The sequence below is a fragment of the Pecten maximus genome, chromosome 10 (genome assembly GCF_902652985.1).
Source record: "Pecten maximus chromosome 10, xPecMax1.1, whole genome shotgun sequence".
Lineage (NCBI taxonomy): Eukaryota > Metazoa > Mollusca > Bivalvia > Pectinida > Pectinidae > Pecten > Pecten maximus.
In genome coordinates this window covers 41,573,225-41,594,629 of record NC_047024.1, presented here as the reverse complement: position 1 = coordinate 41,594,629, position 21,405 = coordinate 41,573,225, and the positions used below count along the sequence as shown (strand labels likewise).

The window sequence follows — 21,405 nt, the reverse complement described above, 5'->3', positions numbered from 1 at the left end:
CACACAAGTATGTGAATGGAAAGCTTTTATTCCGTCCGTCATGATTTCAACCCACCATCACTATAGAAGTCTGTTTCATTCATATATTTTTGACTTTTTATAGAAATGTAAAGTTATATATATAATGTGTGTATGTATTGTAAATATACTGAAACGAAAAAGAAACGCAACTTCAAATTGTAGGTTTAATAAAATAATACTTGTGAGCATTATGTTTAAATTTCATATGTAATAGTTAATATTGAATATTGATGTAACATCCTTTAAATGTTTAGAGATTTTTAAGAACAGGTCACTTTGCTAGAAGGTCATGATTGGTAGTACCCTACGTGAATCCAAGTTGAAATGGCAGCAGTTTTGAAACCGTGCCCTAATATCGTGTGTGTCCTCCTCGAACAGTTATCACATCTCTAATTCTTTGTTGCATTGAGTTCATCAGGGCATTGACTTTCCGTATTGGAATGTTATTCCATTCTTGGACGAGTGCATTTGCTAACTGAGGGAGGGTATTTGGGGGGTTACGGCGATTTCGAATTCTTCTGTCTAATTCATCCCACAAATGCTCGATTGGGGACAGGTCGGGGCTATATGGAGGCCAATCTATAGGAACAATGTTCTGTGTCGCAAGAAAGTCTCTACAGACTCTTGCAACGTGTGGTCTCGCGTTATATTGCTGAAAGGTTAGATGATGCTGCCTAACAAACGGCACAACATGGGGCCTAAGGATCTCATCCCGATAGCGTACGGCCGTTAAATTCCCATTGACTATCACCAAAGGCGTCTTCAAACCATGGTAGATTCCCGCCCAAACCATAACTGATCCACCCCCAAATCGGTCGTGTTCCAAAACACAGGCGTCAGCAAAACGTTCGCCTCGACGCCGGTACACACGTTGACGGCCATCTGCTCGAAATAACGTGAATCGAGATTCATCGGTGAAGAGCATAGACCTCCAACGTCTCATAGGAAAACGTCTGGGCATATGTGCCGTTGCCCATTGCATACGACGTGCTCGACGTTGCGGTGTTAGTGGTAAACCAACGTACTGTCGCCTTGCACGCAAATTAGCCTCACGCAGTCTGTTGATCACTGTTTGGGGATGAATTCGACGGTTATGATTACCAATCGTATTCCTTGCCGTTTCAGCGGCCGTTAATCTCCTGTTACGCAGGTGTGCCAACCTAAGAACCCGGTCTTGACGTCGCGACGTTACGCGTGGACGTCCTGATCTCGGCTGGTCATCGACTCTTCCTGTTGCGTTAAGACGTGAAACTAATCGACTAATAGTCGATTTGTGAACTCTGAATTGTCGAGCGACGTGAAGTTGCGTGTTCCCTGCCAGAAGCATCGCTATCGCACGTCCTCTATCAACCTTTGATAACCGTGGCATAATTGTAAAAGGAATTATTGTTTGCAAAAGTATTGGCGATGATGTGGCTCAATGTTAGTGATGAATTGATACTGGTTTGAATGAAAAAAGAACGCATATGTTTGTACAGGCACGGTTTTTGATGCTTTTACCGCGCCGGAAGTGCATAGGTCTCTAGTCACACTTGGGTGATTTTGAAGATTGGTATGGGTGTTAGGCAGGGTGCATGTTTATTTCCGCGATTTTTATACAGATATGTATATTTAATACAAAATTAATCACAATTTTCCATGTTGCGTTTCTTTTTCGTTTCAGTATATATTTTGCATTGTTCCAAACAGTGATTGATTCATTCAATCTACATAGTTTTCATTAGGTGTATTATGATCCATTGGTCGTGTGTCCATCGTCCATGTTTAAGTTGGTCAAATCTAAATGATGTTCTCTCTACTAAAGCTCATTTTGATATGCGACCTGTTTACTATTATCACAGATTGTCGACGTAAAAGGTAGTTAAAGAAATAAATAGATAAACAGGTGAGCGATACTGGTACCATTGTTTTGGGGTTTTTTGTTTCGAATTTTTATTGATGTATTTTTTTTATCTCTTTTATATTAATTGTTGTGATATTGTAATCATATTGTTAGTCATTTTATGAACTGTTGATGTGTTTTAATGAACCCCGAGGCTGTGTTCAGTTCCACTGATAGAACACCACAAAGTTTAAACCAGAGACCACTTTGGAAGACGGATAAGTGAAAAGGTTAGTGTTTACGATGAACATATAAAGTGTTTTGTTCAAGGGGCATTCCTTCGTTCTGACAGAAAAAATCTGCAAAATTTCTATTGATGAATCTGTGTCCGAACAAGGGTTGTGTGAGAGTTTCTGCCTACTAGTACCCAAAGTGACGCCGAAATATACAGCAAAAATGACGAATTGTACACAGATACCGTCTGTTTTTTGCGATGGTGAAACTTCTGGGCGAATTAAGAATTTTTAGGACTTAATACTTGAAGAACTTAAGCTTACTTTACGAGTAAATTTGCCATATTATTGTAAAGATTATAAATTTTACTAATTGGGAAAAAATAGATATTTCTATTAAGTTCCATTTTGACGACTTCAACTTTATTCAAACGAAGGAATGCCCCTTTAATATTAAACCATAGAACTTTCTGTTTCACTGATGTCCGTGTAGTCCAAAGATAGTTCAGTTTTGTTCTTAAATGCACAGCTTTCCTGACGTTTTGATTTGTCTTGTGATAGACAAAAGATTAATTATGATTAACATCCGTCATAAAATATGTATATGGAGCGTCACCCTTTTTCACCGAATCTGGTTTATTGCACAGTTTATTTCTATGGAATGATACTTCTATACATAGCTTAAATTGCAATTGTTGCAAGCAACATCAATCAAATCTTAAAATGATATGTTCCTCAATAATAAAACTGAAAAAGATTGTATAAATCTACAAATCCACTGTCATCACTTTCGTTAGTCTAAATTGCAGTTGTTTAAATAATTTGATTTATTTTACAGGGGCAGTTTAAGCCGGCCGTGGCCATTTAAAAACCCAAGAAGACGATTATATAAGTAAGTACAATATATTCTTCGTTTAAGTGAACGTTTATTAGTAGTTATGTATTAAGAAAAGAAACAATTATCTTTCAATTCAATTAGATATGTGTTCGTTATGATAAAAATTACATTGGGTTGTCACCATGTCGCTGAGTCACATAAACATCCGCTCGGAGAATAGATATCAGCGATCAATATTTAGGCTTATGAAATCTCGATGTTTTTTTGTCTACAGGCGTTGAAATAATTGATTGCATTGATGAACTAAGTGCGACACATCCTCCCTCGTGCACATTCTGGGTACCATGGTGAAGCAGCGGAGAGTGCACCAGCCTTTCAAAAGATAACCGGGATTTGATTCAAGGATATATAAGGTAAACTGAATCACTTACAAGATCATTCGGGTTTTCCCGGAATACGATCCTGTTTCATATTAAGACCCCATCTGGGCGATTAAGTTATTAATTTTAGTTCAAATACTGTGTTCGATATTTTGTGAAATACAACAACTGAACGAAGTAAATCGCTCAGCTACACAAAAATTTCATCAAGAATTTTGTTTGCTGTTTTATTTTTAAGCCATTTTATGATATTTATCAAAATGGTATGAATTATCATTATAGATAATGTTCATTACGATCACAAATGTCTATATTGTGTGTATATATCATATACCATATGCATATATCTGTAAATGTTTTATTTAAAAGGTATCCTCGATATAAAATGTACATATTACAATGTATATATCATCTTAATTGTTACACAATTATCGTTTCAGATGTGTCGCGACACCAATGTTGAGAGGGAACCGGAAACTAAATCCGAACTGTTATACAATATCGGTGAACAAGACTGAAAACACATTAGTATAAGCCTCTATTAATGTTTTGCATTGGTATTCACCTCAAGTAGTATTTCTGCAAACCGGGTGTGGGACTATAGTTTCCCTTCCGTTAGTCCGCTTCATAAAATCTCTGATAACTTTGATAATGAATGTTTGGTAAGGATCTATGTTATCATTACTTTTTGTTTAATATTTCATCAGAGATCTAATGACTTACATTGTATGTAATTCCTTGACCAGTTTCAATTGTAGTGTAACTGTTACGACAGCGGATATTTTGGGTCATTTCCTGTTTTCGCTTCGAAGGAAAATTGATTGCCCGGTCAAAATTGGTGATGAATATTATATTCATTTTGAAAATGGGTGAATTTCGCAGTATAAATTCTCAAAAATCTTAAATGTTTACCTATTAATTGTTATTACCTGAACTTTTCGGGAAAAAATCAATCGGACTTACGAAATTTATATCAACATTTCTTATTGATAGTTACCTATCAGGCTACATATCTATTTTCTCGCTTCATAGCATACTGGCCAATCAGTGGCTGCCAGACATTTTATCCTTGGCTCAACTTTCTATACACAGGGGCTGTTTCAAAAATCTATTTTTTCAATTGGTTGGTTGTTCCCTAAAACATGCATATTTAGGCAGTTATTACCTTAAGATATGGAATTGGTTTATTTTTAAGGCTGTTGTTGCAACAGTTTCGTTATCCACGTGTGTAAAGATTTAACAAAACCGTTGCGATGACAAACCTCACCAGTCGAACTCAACTGGCTAGTTCAAGCTCTGTTCTGACACGGTGCATATGCGTCATACATCCGTGGAAAGAAAAAATCATGACCATTTTAATGATACGAAATCTTGGCCTGATCTCAAGCATTTAATTTATTCAATTTCGGAGAAAATCAAAACATGTAAATTATTTTCCTTAGCTTTTGACTTTCGAGAAGTGTTTAACGAAATCTGACCAAATTGTTCTATTTATCTGATAGACTGAACAGCTAATCAACCTTTCTATGAAGTTACATCGTAATGATTTATCAATCCTTGGAAAAGTACTTACTGACGACAATTGTAATCTGATACTCACCTTGTTTTTCCTTCAAAGCATCCGTTGCCGTAACAGTTACATTACATTGGTTTCGTTTAACTTCACACAATTAATATAAAGGACCAGATTCAGAGTTATTTGGTCAAAGTCAGGGTCAACGATACTATTTTCAGAAACTAGCTCTAAGCGATCGACCGGCTTCATTCCTTGAAGGATTTCTATCAAATATTACGAACTAATAAAGAACAATGATCGCAAACAAGTTTGAGGTTCTGGATATTTTGGCTAAGGTCAAGGTCACACTTTTACAAATGACCATAATATATGGACAATATCCAGGGTTAATTGGCCGAGGTCGCAGTTACGGTATCTAGACAATCCTTTGTCTGCGCTCTTTTGGCTTCATTTCTCGAAGAAATTTCACCAAACGCCAAATACTAATTAAGGACCATATTATATCGGCCATGACGAGGTACCGATATCCAGACTAACAAATGTTTTGCATATTATTGAAATTTTGAATTATACTTCAACATTTAGTCATTTTATATATATTGATATTGGTGTTTTAATAAACAACATTTGAACGCTTCTTATTTCGTTGTGAGATATTGTTCTTTAATGGATTTTTTTCAAGTGAAATATCGAAAAGAATCCAACAAATAAAATTTATATTGACACTACAGCGATCAGCAGTTACAATACAAGATTTTGCAGTGACATTATAAGTTATACAATGAAAACATACGTTTTTGACCAATCAGAGCGAACCTTTGTATTCACCCTATTTAAACTTGCCAATTTTTCCAATTGAAGCGAAGATACATCAATTCGTTATTGTTCTACAAAATACTCAATTGTCCTTAGTTATTCACGGACAAATTATCTAATAACGGCAGAAAACGCTTAAATTGCGTTAATCAGTCCTTTCGAATAGATGACGTCATGAGTTATGTTACCGATTCCCGTACTTTTTGACACTATTGATTTTTCAATGATTTAAAATTTTGTGTTTAAGTATATGAAATGCAATAAGAAGAAAATTGAATGGTTTCTCTTTTAATATAACAAGAGGAAATTCTCCGATATCAAGACATCTACTAAAAATGCAGAAGAAATGACATATGCCGTATAGCCGGTTATTTTTCCGGGTCAAAAATGTAGAGATTTTCTTTTAAAACGAAAAAATCAAATTTCATCACATTTAAATTTCGGTCTCCGGGTGTAATAGGATATCTTATGTTCGCGAATATAGCTGTCTGGCCACAGATTTTGGCCTCACAACTAATGGATGCTGTCTGGTCGCTGACGTTTCTTCTCCGCTGATGGACGCTGTCTGACCACTGATGTTACATCTCTAATGATTCACGCTGTCTGACCACTGATGTTTCCTCTCCAATGATGGACGCTGCCTGACCACTGATGTTACGTATCTAATGATGGACACTGTCTGACCACTGATGTTTCATCTCTAATGATGGACGCTGTCTGACCACTGATATTTCCTCTCGACTGATGGACGCTGTCTGACTAATGATGTTTCTTCTCCACTGGCGGACGCTGTCTGACCACTGATGTTATGTATCTAATGATGGACGCTGTCTGACCACTGATGTTACGTATCTAATGATGGACGCTGCTTGACCACTGATGTTAGGTATCTAATGATGGACGCTGTCTGACCACTGATGTTACATCTCTAATGATGGACGCTGCTTGACCACTGATAATACGTATGTAATGATGGACGCTGTCTAACCACTGATGTTACATCTCTAATGATGGACGCTGCCTGACCACTAATGTTAGGTATTTAATGATGGACGCTGTCTGACCACTGATGTTACATCTCTAATGATTGACGCTGTCTGACCACTAATGTTATATCTCTAATGTTGGACGCTGTCTGACCACTGATGTTTCGTATCTAATGATGGACGCTGCTTGACCACTGATAATACGTATCTAATGATGGACGCTGTCTGACCACTGATGTTACATCTCTAAAGATGGACGCTGTCTGACCACTGATGTCACATCTCTAATGATGGACGCTGTCTGACCACTGATGTTTCCTCTCTAATGACGGACGCTGTCTAACCACTGATGTTACATCTCTAATGATGGACGCTGTCTGACCACTGATGTTTTTTCTCCACTGACGGACGCTGCCTGACCACTGATGTTATATATCTAATGATGGACGCTGTCTGACCACTGATGTTTCTTCTCTAATGATGGACGCTGTCTGACCACTGATGTTTCCTCTCGATTGATGGACGCTGTCTGACTAATGATGTTTCTTCTCGACTGACAGACGCTGTCTGGCCACTGATGTTATGTATCTTATGATGGACGCTGTCTGACCACTGATGTTACATCTCTAATGATGGACGCTGTCTGATCACTGATGTTTCCTCTCCAATGATGGACGCTGTCTGACCACTGATGTTACATGTACATCTCTAATGATGGACGCTGTCTGAACACTGATGTTACATCTCTAATGATGGACGCTGTCTGACCACTGATGTTACATCTCTAATGATGGACGCTGTCTGACCACTGATGTTACATCTCTAATGATGGACGCTGTCTGACCACTGATGTTTCTTCTCCACTGACGGACGCTGTCTGACCACTGATGTTACGTATCTAATGATGGACGCTGTCTGACCACGGATGTTTCTTCTCTAATGATGGACGCTGTCTGACCACTGATGTTTCCTCTCGACTGATGGACGCTGTCTGACCACTGATGTTTCTTCTCCACTGACTGTTGCTGTCTGACCACTCATGTTTTTTCTCCACTGACAGACGCTGTCTGACCACTGATGTTTCTTTTCAACCGACGGACGCTGTCTGACCACTGATGTTACGTATCTAATGATGGACGCTGTCTGACCACCGATGTTACATCTCTAATGATGGACGCTGCTTGACCACTGATGTTAGGTATCTAATGATGGACGCTGTCTGACCACTGATGTTACATCTCTAATGATGGACGCTGTCTGACCACTGATGTTTCTTCTCCACTGACGGACGCTGTCTGACCACTGATGTTACGTATCTAATGATGGACGCTGTCTGACCACTGATGTTTCATCTCTAATGATGGACGCTGTCTGACCACTGATATTTCCTCTCGACTGATGGACGCTGTCTGACCACTGATGTTTCTTCTCCACTGACGGACGCTGTCTGACCACTGATGTTACATCTCTGATGATAGACGCTGTCTGACCACTGATGTTTCTTCTCCACTGACCTACTCTGTCTGACCACTGATGTTTCTTCTCCACTGACAGTTGCTGTCTGACCACTGATGTTTTTTCTCCACTGACAGACGCTGTCTGACCACTGATGTTTCTTTTCAACCGACGGACGCTGTCTGACCACTGATGTTACGTATCTAATGATGGACGCTGCTTGACCACTGATGTTAGGTATCTAATGATGGACGCTGTCTGACCACCGATGTTACATCTCTAATGATGGACGCTGCTTGACCACTGATGTTTCCTCTCGACTGATGGACGCTGCTTGACCACTGATGTTACATCTCTAATGCTGCACGCTTTCTGACCACTGATGTTTCTTCTCCACTGACGGACGCTGTCTGACCACTGATGTTACGTATCTAATGATGGACGCTGTCTGACCACGGATGTTTCTTCTCTAATGATGAACGCTGTCTGACCACTGATGTTTCCTCTCGACTGATGGTCGCTGTCTGACCACTGATGTTTCCTCTCCACTGACGGACGCTGTCTGACCACTGATGTTACATCTCTGATGATAGACGCTGTCTGACCACTGATGTTTCTTCTCCACTGACCTACTCTGTCTGACCACTGATGTTTCTTCTCCACTGACAGTTGCTGTCTGACCACTGATGTTTTTTCTCCACTGACAGACGCTGTCTGACCACTGATGTTTCTTTTCAACCGACGGACGCTGTCTGACCACTGATGTTACGTATCTAAGGATGGACGCTGCTTGACCACTGATGTTAGGTATCTAATGATGGACGCTGTCTGACCACTGCTGTTACATCTCTAATTATGGACGCTGCTTGACCACTGATGTTTCCTCTCGACTGATGGACGCTGTCTGACCACTGATGTTTCTTCTCCACTGACGGACGCTGTCTGACCACTGATGTTACGTATCTAATGATGGACGCTGTCTGACCACTGATGTTTCTTCTCCACTGACAGACGCTGTCTGACCACTGATGTTATGTTTTCATACGCCGATTAAAATCAGACTAACATAAAAAGTTAACTCTTATTTCAATTCCATAAAAACTTGATTGTCCAGTTTGCTCCATAGCTGATATGGAAAAATGTTTTTAAAAAGGGCTTAGTTAATCTGACCCCTTGTCTATAAGCCGGTTTCATTTCCCAATTGACGTATTAGCAGTTAATTGCATTGTTATGAAAATCAGTCATAAATATCACTCTTTTCGAATTACAACAAAACCGTATAACGTTGGAGATGACAGGGAATTCCAATGAAGTCACTAAAGGTTAAGGTAGGTGGAAATACAAAGTCTACTTCTCATCTATTCGTATTGATAAACAAAATACTTTGCGTGGGAGATGTTTTTTTATACAATCATGGTGCGGTCTTGCATCAGTGACAGGAAATAGAAAAAGCAAGCGAGTTAATAGAGTAGTTCGTCGAGCCAGTTTAAGTGTCGTGGTAGGGTAGTCAAATATGTAAATATCATTGATAATTAATTTCATTATTTGATGATTTTTATTATTTAATAGACAAAGTGTGATTTCCATTGGGGCTGAGGATGGGACATTAAGTGCTATAACACAATTGGTTAATTCCATGACATTTATGAAATCACGTTCTTAACTGGAGAGGGATATACTTTTTATAGTTTATATAAGTAAAACAGAATGTTGACTATCATGTGTTTAATTTCTATTTGAATTAATTCAAACTTGGTTAAAACTATCAGTATGGGACGACAGTCTGATGGTATGCACATTTTGACTCTGTATGGCCCTCAAGTGGAATGAACTTTTTAGGTTCATAGGCCATATACATTTGTCACGTTGCTCAAAATTCACCTAACACTGTCAAATTGATATCTGAATAATGTTCTACTGGGATGCTGATTCTTATTGATACCAAGTGGATAGCGGAACTGTCCCATGTGCCATGCTGTGGCGAGCAGCCATATTTTTATCCATTTCAAACAGAATATGGTTATGATTGTTTGTGTAGGAAATGTAGGGTATAGAATGGCGGTAGTCTATATATTATGAAAAGGTAAACAACACTTTCACTTAATACCTGCAAAGGTTATACCCTCGTAGTATGGTGACGTTTCGTAGATCAGGGTAGATCTATAACGCTAATTATAATCAGGTACATGTTAAAACTCCCAAAAGGTTTTCCGAGGGAGGGTGGATAACTGTAAGCTCCGGTAGGTATCAGTTTGGTAGATAATCAGTGCGAGGTATTTATTGTTGCAGGTACATACAGTAAACAGCTTGATATAGATGAAATTAAATACGGAAAAAACTCCACCCTGTTTTGGATTCCAGATGCAAATACCTGCTTGTCACATTTGTTGAGAATAACCATCATGGAATAGGCTCCGGACGTTTGATGTAAGCGTCTGTGTAGGATATTCCTTATAGAAAATATAAAATAAATCGAAAATGAATTAGCCGTACCATTTCAAAATGAATTCCAATGATCTACTAAATACATTGCTGTAGCTTCATATATACCAGTTATTGATCGAAAAGTATCAATTAGTCAGACATTAACAAATGACGAACAAAAATCAATCGATATGGTTAATGCTTATGCCCACACGATGTTAACAGAATATGCACATGTACAGTGGATACCTTTTCATCTCATATTATGTCGACACGGCTGTTTCATCGACAAATTTAGCTTTGGGTGTGCAGTCAGTCAGTGTTACGTGCTAGACGAAGGCGATTTATATTAAAATCGCTAAAACGAAAACCGTAATAATATACATGTATAAGGTAATTTTAAAATTGCAATTCCAATATTTCAATTTTCAATATATGTTGATATTTCAATATATAATATATAAGTCAAACAAAGACCGGTTTTTGAATATGATTTTTATTTCACTAGATTTTTTTTATGTTAAGTTTCAAAAAGACAAGAGTCGTCAGGTCTACTTCCAGTAAGTTTGCAGCGACGGGATCGATTACTGGTCTGAACACACATGTTTGTGTACATATGTATGTAATGGTGTTGTGATGTTACCATATGTAAAACGTCACTGCTATTTAAAGAAAAAATATTAAATAATTGATCATTTTCCCGTATCCTTTGTCAGGATTAGTATATTACAGGTCCATGTTAGTTAGACGTCTTTCAATCTTAAATGCATTTAGTATAATGATAGAAACAAATCATTAATTGATGAAATCGAGTCACGTAAAGATAATCCTGAATCATCAGAACAACAGCGATTGATGGATGACAGAAGATGTATCATAATCAAATACAACATCCTAAAATGATATAATATGATCGTAAACTGAGTTATATTATAGATTAAGTGGTGATAAATTTTGCATCAAATTGTTAATTTCTGAAATTTCACTAGTTGAATGTAAAGATCGATGTACCATCATATTTCAAAAAGCTACACATTTTTTTCTCATGTAGATAACAAAAGAACAATCAATATCATCGATATATACACAAAACAGAATATCATACAAACTTGACAAAAATCGCGCAATATATATGAAGAAATATATTTCTATCAATTAAAGGAAGACAAAGAGTAGATGGTTTGAAAGGTGTAAACCTCTTCTACTCAACAAGCAAATAACTCCATATCATAACTGGTTATTATCAACGGAACCTGAAGAATGCAACGCCTATTGTACATCTACGTTTTCATGCACGTTGAATTAAAAACTTCGCAAAAAATAGCGGTAATGGCTATCATGCTACATTACACTTTCCTGTAACAGATTCCGTGAACGGTCACTTGAGTTTTCGAGATAATACGATTTGAGACTCTGAGAATGACTGTTGCTTTTATAACTTCTCGAGTATCATCCTTCTATTATTCCTACAAGATATACTATAATTTTGATACGACATTTCTGTGAAAGTTCCGGGGAGGAAGCTTGTTACACTTAAATACAGATTACAAAATCTTCCTTTACACCCGAAATAAGGGTATTCTATAAAAAAAAAAAAAATTCTGACTGATTGTAGTAACTTTCCCCCCTTTTAAACTAGTTTATATTCACAATTTTAACCTGACTGAACACATGCGTCCTACATCACAGTTAGTTAAGTGTGTCCCGTGTCCATAGGCTGACAGCAACCATGGCAGTTTTTGAAACAAAGATGTGCCATTTTTTTTTCTGGTATCGTTTTTCGTATGCGACACATGCATGCAGATGTTTGAATCACACATTCTGAGAGCCCCTCTCTGACTGATGAAGCTAATATATATCTATTTTCAAAAATAAACCACTCTTATTCGACCATGCATGTCAGAAAAAAAATATATATATATGGATAAATAGTTGATCAGCTGGACCTTGTCGGTAGTAGCGCTGACATTGGGGCATAAGTGAATAGTATCGATTGTTCTTTTGCGACTTGAGGGCTGTTTGGTTTTAAGTAATAAATAGAGTATATATATTGCGCCAATATATCAGGTTATTACAGTAAAAATAGCATTGCGATATATAATTCATATCTTATCATCATCTGGATCCCAACAGTATTGTGTCTGCGTTACAAACCATTCACAGGGAACATTGAAGGCTGAGGCTGGCATCAGAAACTGTTCGCGTAGTGCTACATTACCCGGATTACTTTAAACATAGCCTTGTGGGGTGTTGGACAAATCTAAAGATACATCATACCTTTTCAATAGGTTATATACCGAGTCCATTCCACGTATAGATTTAATCATGCAGTCGATTATGTAAATGATACGCGAACATCACCCAACTTATTCTATACCTACATATTTATCAAGCTGACAACAGCTACCTGTTTAGCAGTTTATGTGTATATATACAATTTATATAGTAGCAGAAAAAAGAAGGGCAAGTTCAGATTATCTAATACATTTATCTGTATGATTTTTAAACAATTGAGTTTGACACTGATCTACCTCCTTGCACGGTGAAAATGTTTTTCAGTTAAAATTCAGTCGACCTTCACCCCGCACGACGCTGCGTGCTACCAGCAGATTTTCAAGAAAGCGTGCATCCGGGGCCATATCTGCTGGTAAATCATTACAAATCGAACATCAGAATAGTACACATCAGTTATCATTATTTCTTTTGGAGGTAATTGTACATCGAGATGCCGCGATTGAATGAAGTCGATTAATTGAATTTAGACCACGTGTCTTCAAGTTATATTACAAAAACCGAACTTACGTTTCTGTTTTCCGCTAGTATATTTTATAAACATTAAAAGGGAAATATTCTGAAATAGCAAGAATTGTTCTGGATATAAACCTGCAATCTCACCTTGGTATTTAATCCATCACTTAAGATATCCCCTAATCGGTGATACATTTGTACATTTGCATATTTCCCAATTTGGAAATAAATTCCATATCCAACAATCACTCGCTGTGTAACCTCTATTTATCCGTGATTAGCAACGCTTGATTTAGCAAGATATACTTCATCATTTGAAATAGATCTAGCAAGGACAATGGACTATTGTTACTGCCTCGGTTGCCTATTATTAGCTGAAATACATTTCAAAATTAGTGCACGTTTTACATTTTCTCCTTACCTAAAAGGAACAACAACAATGCTATATATATCTTTGAAATGCTTTTGTCCACAAAACATGTGTGACGATCTCCTTATATGTCAACGTGAATGCTACACAAGAAGAAGTAAAAAAAAAAGTAAAATGATATCATTACCGTCGGTAACAAATAGTATTTTAGTTACGTTCCCTATATCTAACACCTAATTATAAATAATGCATGTTTGGTGATGCAAGTAAGAAGCCAAAATGAGGTTGCCGTTGACAACCGAATAAACATCTAGTGCAACTCAATGAGACTCAACACTGATAATTCATCTACAGTTGCCACGACGTCTAGGATGGCGCGACAACAATACTTGAATTTATTTACGTTTAAGAGGAAGTCAGACAAATCATTATTTTAGTATGTTTTCATCAATAGACCACGTCATGTTTTTTCTCATTGTAACATCCGGCAATATTCACATGTATGATTCGTAGTTGTTTAGCATGTAATAAATTATTCTCTGTTGGAATCATGCATATGTTTCTATAGAAATTCCAATTCTGTTTGATAACAGTATTCGATCAAACACAAACTGGCAAACGTTATTAATATATGTTCGGCCAGGTCATGTGACAAGTGTGACGTCACCGGCAGATTGAATAAAAGCCCGTGTGTCATTAGGGTTGATCAGTCCCTCCACAATATCATTTTTGCTATCAGAACGTTTCTGCTTATCACTTAATGAATCAGATTATTTTATTTTATTTTATGTTCATTCGCAATGAAACCTAAGATATAATTGGTGAAACAACAATATTCACAATAACCTAATATTATACCAACTAGACTTAGTGTGTGATGTAAATTGACAGAACATTATATTCGGCGACACGTCGCTTGAAGAGCAATTCGAAAGTGGACATCTTGAGGTTTGTGATAACGTCAACTTAACGGCTGGGGATTCATGGACTTTCCCGTAAAGGTAGTTATTTTGCAGATCATATATTTGTTAATTTAATTACTGTCCTTAATATTTCTATGTGATTGTCACAGTAAACATGTGACGTGTTATGTTACAGTTAACTTGTGACTTGGAACGTCACTTTGAAAATAGTGTCTTTTTGTCACAGTAAAAAGTAAAAAAACTGAGTATGTCATAGTAAATAGGGGACGTTTAAAGTCACAGTGAACTTCTTACTTAGCATGTCAGAGCTGAAATAGTGACTATACAGCCTGTCTGAGCATTTCTTAATTGTCAGTTGTATTTTACAGTTAAACAATTAATTGCATACTTTTACCTATATTCCGTTTTATACTGTACCAGTACCTCGTGTTAATCTCGCATTCTAGCCTTTACCCTATACAGTTGAACAGTATGTACCATGAACCATGTACTTCCTTTTTTGTAACATGTACAGCATTTTATTTTGTACCCCGCACTCCATTTTACATTATTCCTGTACCTTAAACTTTGTACTCCATTTAACATTACACCTATGCCCTGTTCTTTGTACTCCATATTACATTATACCTGTACCCTGAATCCCGCACTCCATTTAACAGTATACCTGTACCCTGTACCCCGCACTCCATTTTAAATTATTATACCTGTACCCTGAATCAAGCACTCCATTTAACATTATACCTGTACCCCGAATCCCGCACTCCATTTAACATTATACCTGTACCCTAAACTTTGTACTCCCCTTTACATTATGCCTGTTTCCTGTACATTATACTCAGATTAATATTATTCGTGTACCCTGTACTCTATTTTACATTATACCTGTACCCTGTACTATGTACTCTGTTTTACATTACTCCATACTGAACTGTACATAATGCCATAAACCCGTACTCTATTCATATCTCTCCTTTTTGTTTTACATCCTCTAACCCGTTATCAATGGCAACCGATTTCCATTTTGTATATCATCCATATTTCCATTTGATAGTATATCACGCACTCCTGTATTTTACATTATACTATGCACCCTGTACTCCATTCACATTGTTTACTCGGACTACATGTTACATCATACCTTCTACCCCTCACTCCATTTTCAATTGTAAACTCTACCCCGTTATCCATTTTGCTTTGTACTCCTGTACCCTGTACACCATATCTAGTTTACCAAGCACCGTGTACCTCATACATTATACTTGTTTCTTTATTTCAATATACCATGACCCCCGAACGCTATTTTAGATAAAACCATTTACAGTATACTCTATTTCACAATATACCATGACCCCTGTACGCTATTTTAGATTGCACCATGTACAGTAAACTCCATTTCACAATATGCCATGTCCCCTGTACGATATTTAAAATTGAACCATGTACTGTACTCTATTTCACAAGATACCATGACCCCTGTAAGCTATTTTAGATTGCACCATGTACAGTATACTCTAATTCACATTATATCTGAACCCTATACTCCTTACGCTATTTTAGATTGCACCATGTACATTATACTCCATTTCACAATATAAAATGTCCCCTGTTCGATGTTTTAGATTGCACCATGTACAGTATACTATAATTCACAATATACCTTGTCCCCTGTACTCTATACGCTATTTAGATTGCACCATAAACATTATACTCCATTTCACAATACACCATGTCCGATGAATGCTATTTTTAGATTGCACCATGTACAGTTTATTCCATTTCACAATATACAATGTCCCCTGTACGCTATGTTAGATTGCACCAAGTGCAGTTTACTTTATTTTACAATATACAAAGTCTCATGTACGTTATTTTAGATTGCACCATGTACAATATACTCCGTTTCACAATATACCATGTGCACCGAACGCTATTTTTAGATTGCACCATGTGCAGTATACTTTATTTCACAATATAATATGTCTCCTGTACACAATTTTGGATTGCACCATGTACAGTATACTCCATTTCACAATATACCATGTCCCCCGAACGCTATTTTAGATTGCACCATGTGCAATATACTTTATTTCACAATATACCATGTCCCCTGTTCGCTATCTTAGATTGCACCATGTACAGTAAACTCCATTTCACAATATGCCATGTCCCCTGTACGATATTTAAAATTGAACTATGTAGTGTACTCTATTTCACAAGATACCATGACCCCTGTACGCTATTTTAGATGGCACCATGTACAGTATACTCTAATTCACTTTATATCTGAACCCTATACTCCATACGCTATTTTAGATTGCACCATGTACAGTATACCCCATTTCACAATATAAAATGACTCCTGTGCGATATTTTAGATTGCACCATGAACATTATACTCCATTCCACAATACACCATGTCCGATGAATGTTATTTTTAGATTGCACAATGTACAGTATATTCCATTTCACAATATACAATGTCCTCTCTACGCTATGTTAGATTGCACCATGAACAGTATTTCTTTATTTCACAATATACAATGTCTCATGTACGCTCTTTTAGATTGCACCATGTACAATATACTCCTTTCACAATATACCATGTGCCCCGAACGCTATTTTTAGATTGCACCATGTGCAGTATACTTTATTTCACAATATAATATGTCTCCTGTACACTATTTTGGATTGCACCATTTACAGTATACTCCATTTCACAATATACCATGACCCCTGTAAGCTATTTTAGATGGCACCATGTACAGTATACTCTATTTCACAATATACCATGACCCCTGTACGCTATTTTAGATGGCACCATGTACAGTATACTCTCATTCACTTTATATCTGAACCCTATACTCCATACGCTATGTTAGATTGCACCATGTACAGTATACTCAATTTCACAATATACCATGCCCCCTGTACGCTATTTGAGATTGCACCATGTGCAATATACTTTATTTCACAATATACAATGTCTCATGTACGCTATTTTGGATTACACCATGTACAATATACTGCGTTTCACAATATACCATGTACCCCGAACCTTGTTTTTAGATTGCACCATGTGCAGTATACTTTATGTCACAATATAATATGTCTCCTGTACACTATTTTAGATTGCACCTTGTACAGTAAACTCAATTTCACAATATACCATGACCCTTGTACGCTATTTGAGATTGCATCATGGGCAGTATACACTATTTCACAAGATACCCTGCCCCCTGTACTCCGTACGCTATTTTAGATTGCACCATGTACAGTATGCTCTATTTCACAATATACTATGTACCCTGTACTCTATACGCTATTTTAGATTTCACCATGTACATTATACTCTATTTCACAATATACCATGACCTCTGTACGTTATTTTAGATTGCACCATGTACAGTAAGCTCCATTTCACATTGTACGACGCAACCCGTACTCCAGGAGACAATTATTGACTTTTGTGGAGCTGTACACGAGACTAAACGAATCCGGTCAAGAGTTTTGTCATCGAGGTCACAGGTTTATACAAGACATGTATATTGGATCACGAACTCTCGAGTTTCACCTTATGCATGTAGGGCCATACATTAACACATAGAACACATGGAATTAAAATTTGATACATTATTTTCTGTCATTTTTAAACAACACTTCGAGACCGTAAATTGTTAACTTAGTTTTAAAAGCACACTTTATAAAGTTTACCTAAAATGCTTTAAAAAACGCGACGATGAACAGAAGGCTAGTCCATGAATGTACCTATATCTAACATCCTGGGTTGTTTTCTCTCTAAATTGCACTCAAAGCATGAGTTAGTGTATATAAAACACGTCGTATGATGTACGTTTGGAAATCATGTTTGACTTGTCACATCATTGTTTACTTCCAATTATGCGAACTGACAGGCCAAGTAGGCGGTTTAATACAGAACAAAGATCAATTAGATTTTTTTTGATTTTTTTTTTCTTCTTCCTTTTTTTTGTTTTTTTTTTCATTTTCTTATTTATTTAGCGTGGTACTTTCTGAATTTGGAATTAAAGCATAGCACATAGCTTATACATTCCAAGAAAAACTAAAAAAAATAACGGGAAACAAACGTTGAGAACAAAAACACGAAAACCAATTTAGATACCCGTACGTGACTTTGTGAAGTTGGCGGTAATAGCAATGCAAACACAAACAGGTGTATTTAAAATATAACGGCATTTATTTACATCAGTATTCAATTTACATCACAATTCTGATGTTCTATTGAGATAATTTGATACCAAAATTGATTATATGTCCGTGATGTCGGAAACAGTTATAAATATTAAAGAGAAATGTTCTAATTAGATTTCACAAATAAACGAATGAAACTTGTGACAAAATACACGTCGTTGATTGACTTTTGATGGATATCAAGCAATAATTTGTCTGAAATATTCATAGTTTGTCTTTTGGTTTGAATGAGAACTCTGTCATATATAATATTCATGTTCACCGGGAAACTAACCGTTACGTGTTGTTGATTGAATCACACAATAACAAAGCGTAATTAATATTGTGTATTACATTTCTGGCATGCTCTACCATGCAAAACATCCACGTCACAAATATTGTCAGAATCACGTAATTAATAACAGCATGATACAATGAATAGATAATGTCATATGGTTGACTGAGGCAGAACTTTAAATGTTATGTTATAATTCGTTTTTGAGGATTATTAATATTTTTCCTTTTTGCAATGCAATTATCATAAGATGTATATCGAATAGATCCCTACCTCGTTTCAGTGTATAAAACTTCATTAAACGAATCTATTGCATATTATTGCAACTTTTGAATTACATTTGAAAAATTTGTTATTTTATAAATTGATTTTTGATGTTTCAAATAAAATAAATGAGTGTAAACGTTTGTTATTTCTTTGTGGGATATCTATATTCATTTTCAATTTCAATCTTTTTATTGAAAAAATAAAAAGACAAAAAGGGACAATTTCCTTTATCAGAGAAGACATCTTATTAAAACCCAGTATAAACAAAACATACCCAATAGCCCGTTATTTTTCCATGAACAAAAATTTAGCGGGTTTCCTTTCAAATGAAAGATTAAAATTTCAACTAATTTAAATGTCACTGTCCGAGTGAAAGAACATCTAAATTTAGCGATTATTGATCTAGATATAGTATATCACAACCGAAAAAGAAAAAAATTAAAAGATTTTAAGTATAGTCACAATAGCCGTATCTCAGCTAGTTACTTACTAAGTTATTTTCAAAGCGATGTCAAATGCCTACAAAATAGCGAAAATATCATCACCACAAAAGTAACTGTCCATACGGTGATACATTTAAACATTGACTGGAAAATGGAACAAAGTGAAATTTGTTTACACTTTATCAATATAAAGCTCTGATGTACTATTTACAATTTTGAAAACCAATTATAAGACACAAATTCAAGTCCAAGGCTGAATAGATTATTTTGATGACCAAATTATCAAATTAAATGGCGGTAGAATTAATATGACTAAGACATGTCAAACACTCAATACTTTTGTATACAAAAATGTGTTCCAGATTGCGATATGGGGGCTACCCCCTCACTCCAATGCTAAATATGTTAATCGGGGTTGATTAATGTGTGTAATAATGTAGTTGATTGAATCACAACACAATAAGTATGACCGGATAATGTTGCGTGCGAGATGGGGAGGGGTGTGTGTGTTCCCCCTTTCAAAACCTTGCTAAATGTAACTCTCAAAATAGTAAGAGCGTTCTGCTAGAGGTATTAAGTGCATGGGGGCTATCTCAATTAAGACTGGTCATTTTGAGATGAGTGTTTACCTGATTTACCGCATATATAATATTAGTAAGTTCTGTACCGTAGGCAGTCAAGTGTGCCTAATCTACAGATGCTGACAGCGGTCATGACCAGTTTTGAAACAAACATGTGACAATTATTTTGGGGGTGTAATTTTCCGTATGTTACGCACACTTTATCTTTTAATGTAACAAGTCACTGCAGACAACTGTAGCGACCGAAACGTTACTGAACTAAGATAAGAAGTCAGTGTAGGTAAGTTCAACTAGTTTATTGTTCCCGTTTTCATAATCACTACATTTCAAAATCGTTTAATAAGGGTTCCTTTCAGTTTTGTCTACGTTATGCTTTAAAAGTGGAGTTATGTCATCAATAGTGTTATATATTACTCATCAATAAATAAAAAATACAGTTTTGCTATTGTCAAATAAAGTTAATTTCAATTTTGAGTTAATAGATAAAAAAACGTTAATGTATCCCTTGTGTGTACGATTGACTGTAATCAATCAACACATTTATAAACAAATAAAATACAATCATACCACGTGATATTATCTGTGTTGTTGTACGTCTTTGTTACATACAAACCCCAATAGAAGGAGGGTAAAAACCTGAAAAAATACAAAATTTACATAAAACCAAATCTGCTGTTTATTATGATGTCCATAATGCACATAAATTATCTGATTATTCATTCCTACGTATGATGGTAAATATTAATGACAGCAGCGACATCCCGTACGTGCGGATGTGGCTGGGTACGTGCGGCTGTGGGTGCGTGCGTGTGACTGTGGTGTGTGCGTGTGGGTGTGGGTGCGTGCGCGCGTGATTGTGTGCGTCTGTTTGATGTCCGCCAGTGTGTGTGTCCTTGTGTGCGGCTGTGCGTGCGGCTGTGTTGCTGTGATTCCGTGCAGCTTTGCGTCTGTGCAGCTATACATCCGTGCTTCTGTGCATCCGTGCGTATGTGCATGCGTCCGTGTATGTGAAATCGTGTGTCGTGGAAGCAAAATACCATAATGAATGCATACATTATTTACAGAAGTTATCTCCCGTCCA

General features: G+C 36.6%; 1 long non-coding RNA gene across 1 annotated transcript; it reads left to right on the top strand.

Moving 5' to 3' along the window:
- The first annotated feature begins 1,704 nt into the window (after positions 1–1,704).
- On the top strand, positions 1,705–5,451 carry LOC117336019. Its single transcript, XR_004534522.1, has 4 exons — positions 1,705–2,133; positions 2,915–2,968; positions 3,189–3,327; positions 3,735–5,451. It is a non-coding gene; the product is annotated as an uncharacterized LOC117336019 (long non-coding RNA).
- Positions 5,452–21,405: the final 15,954 nt, after the last annotated feature.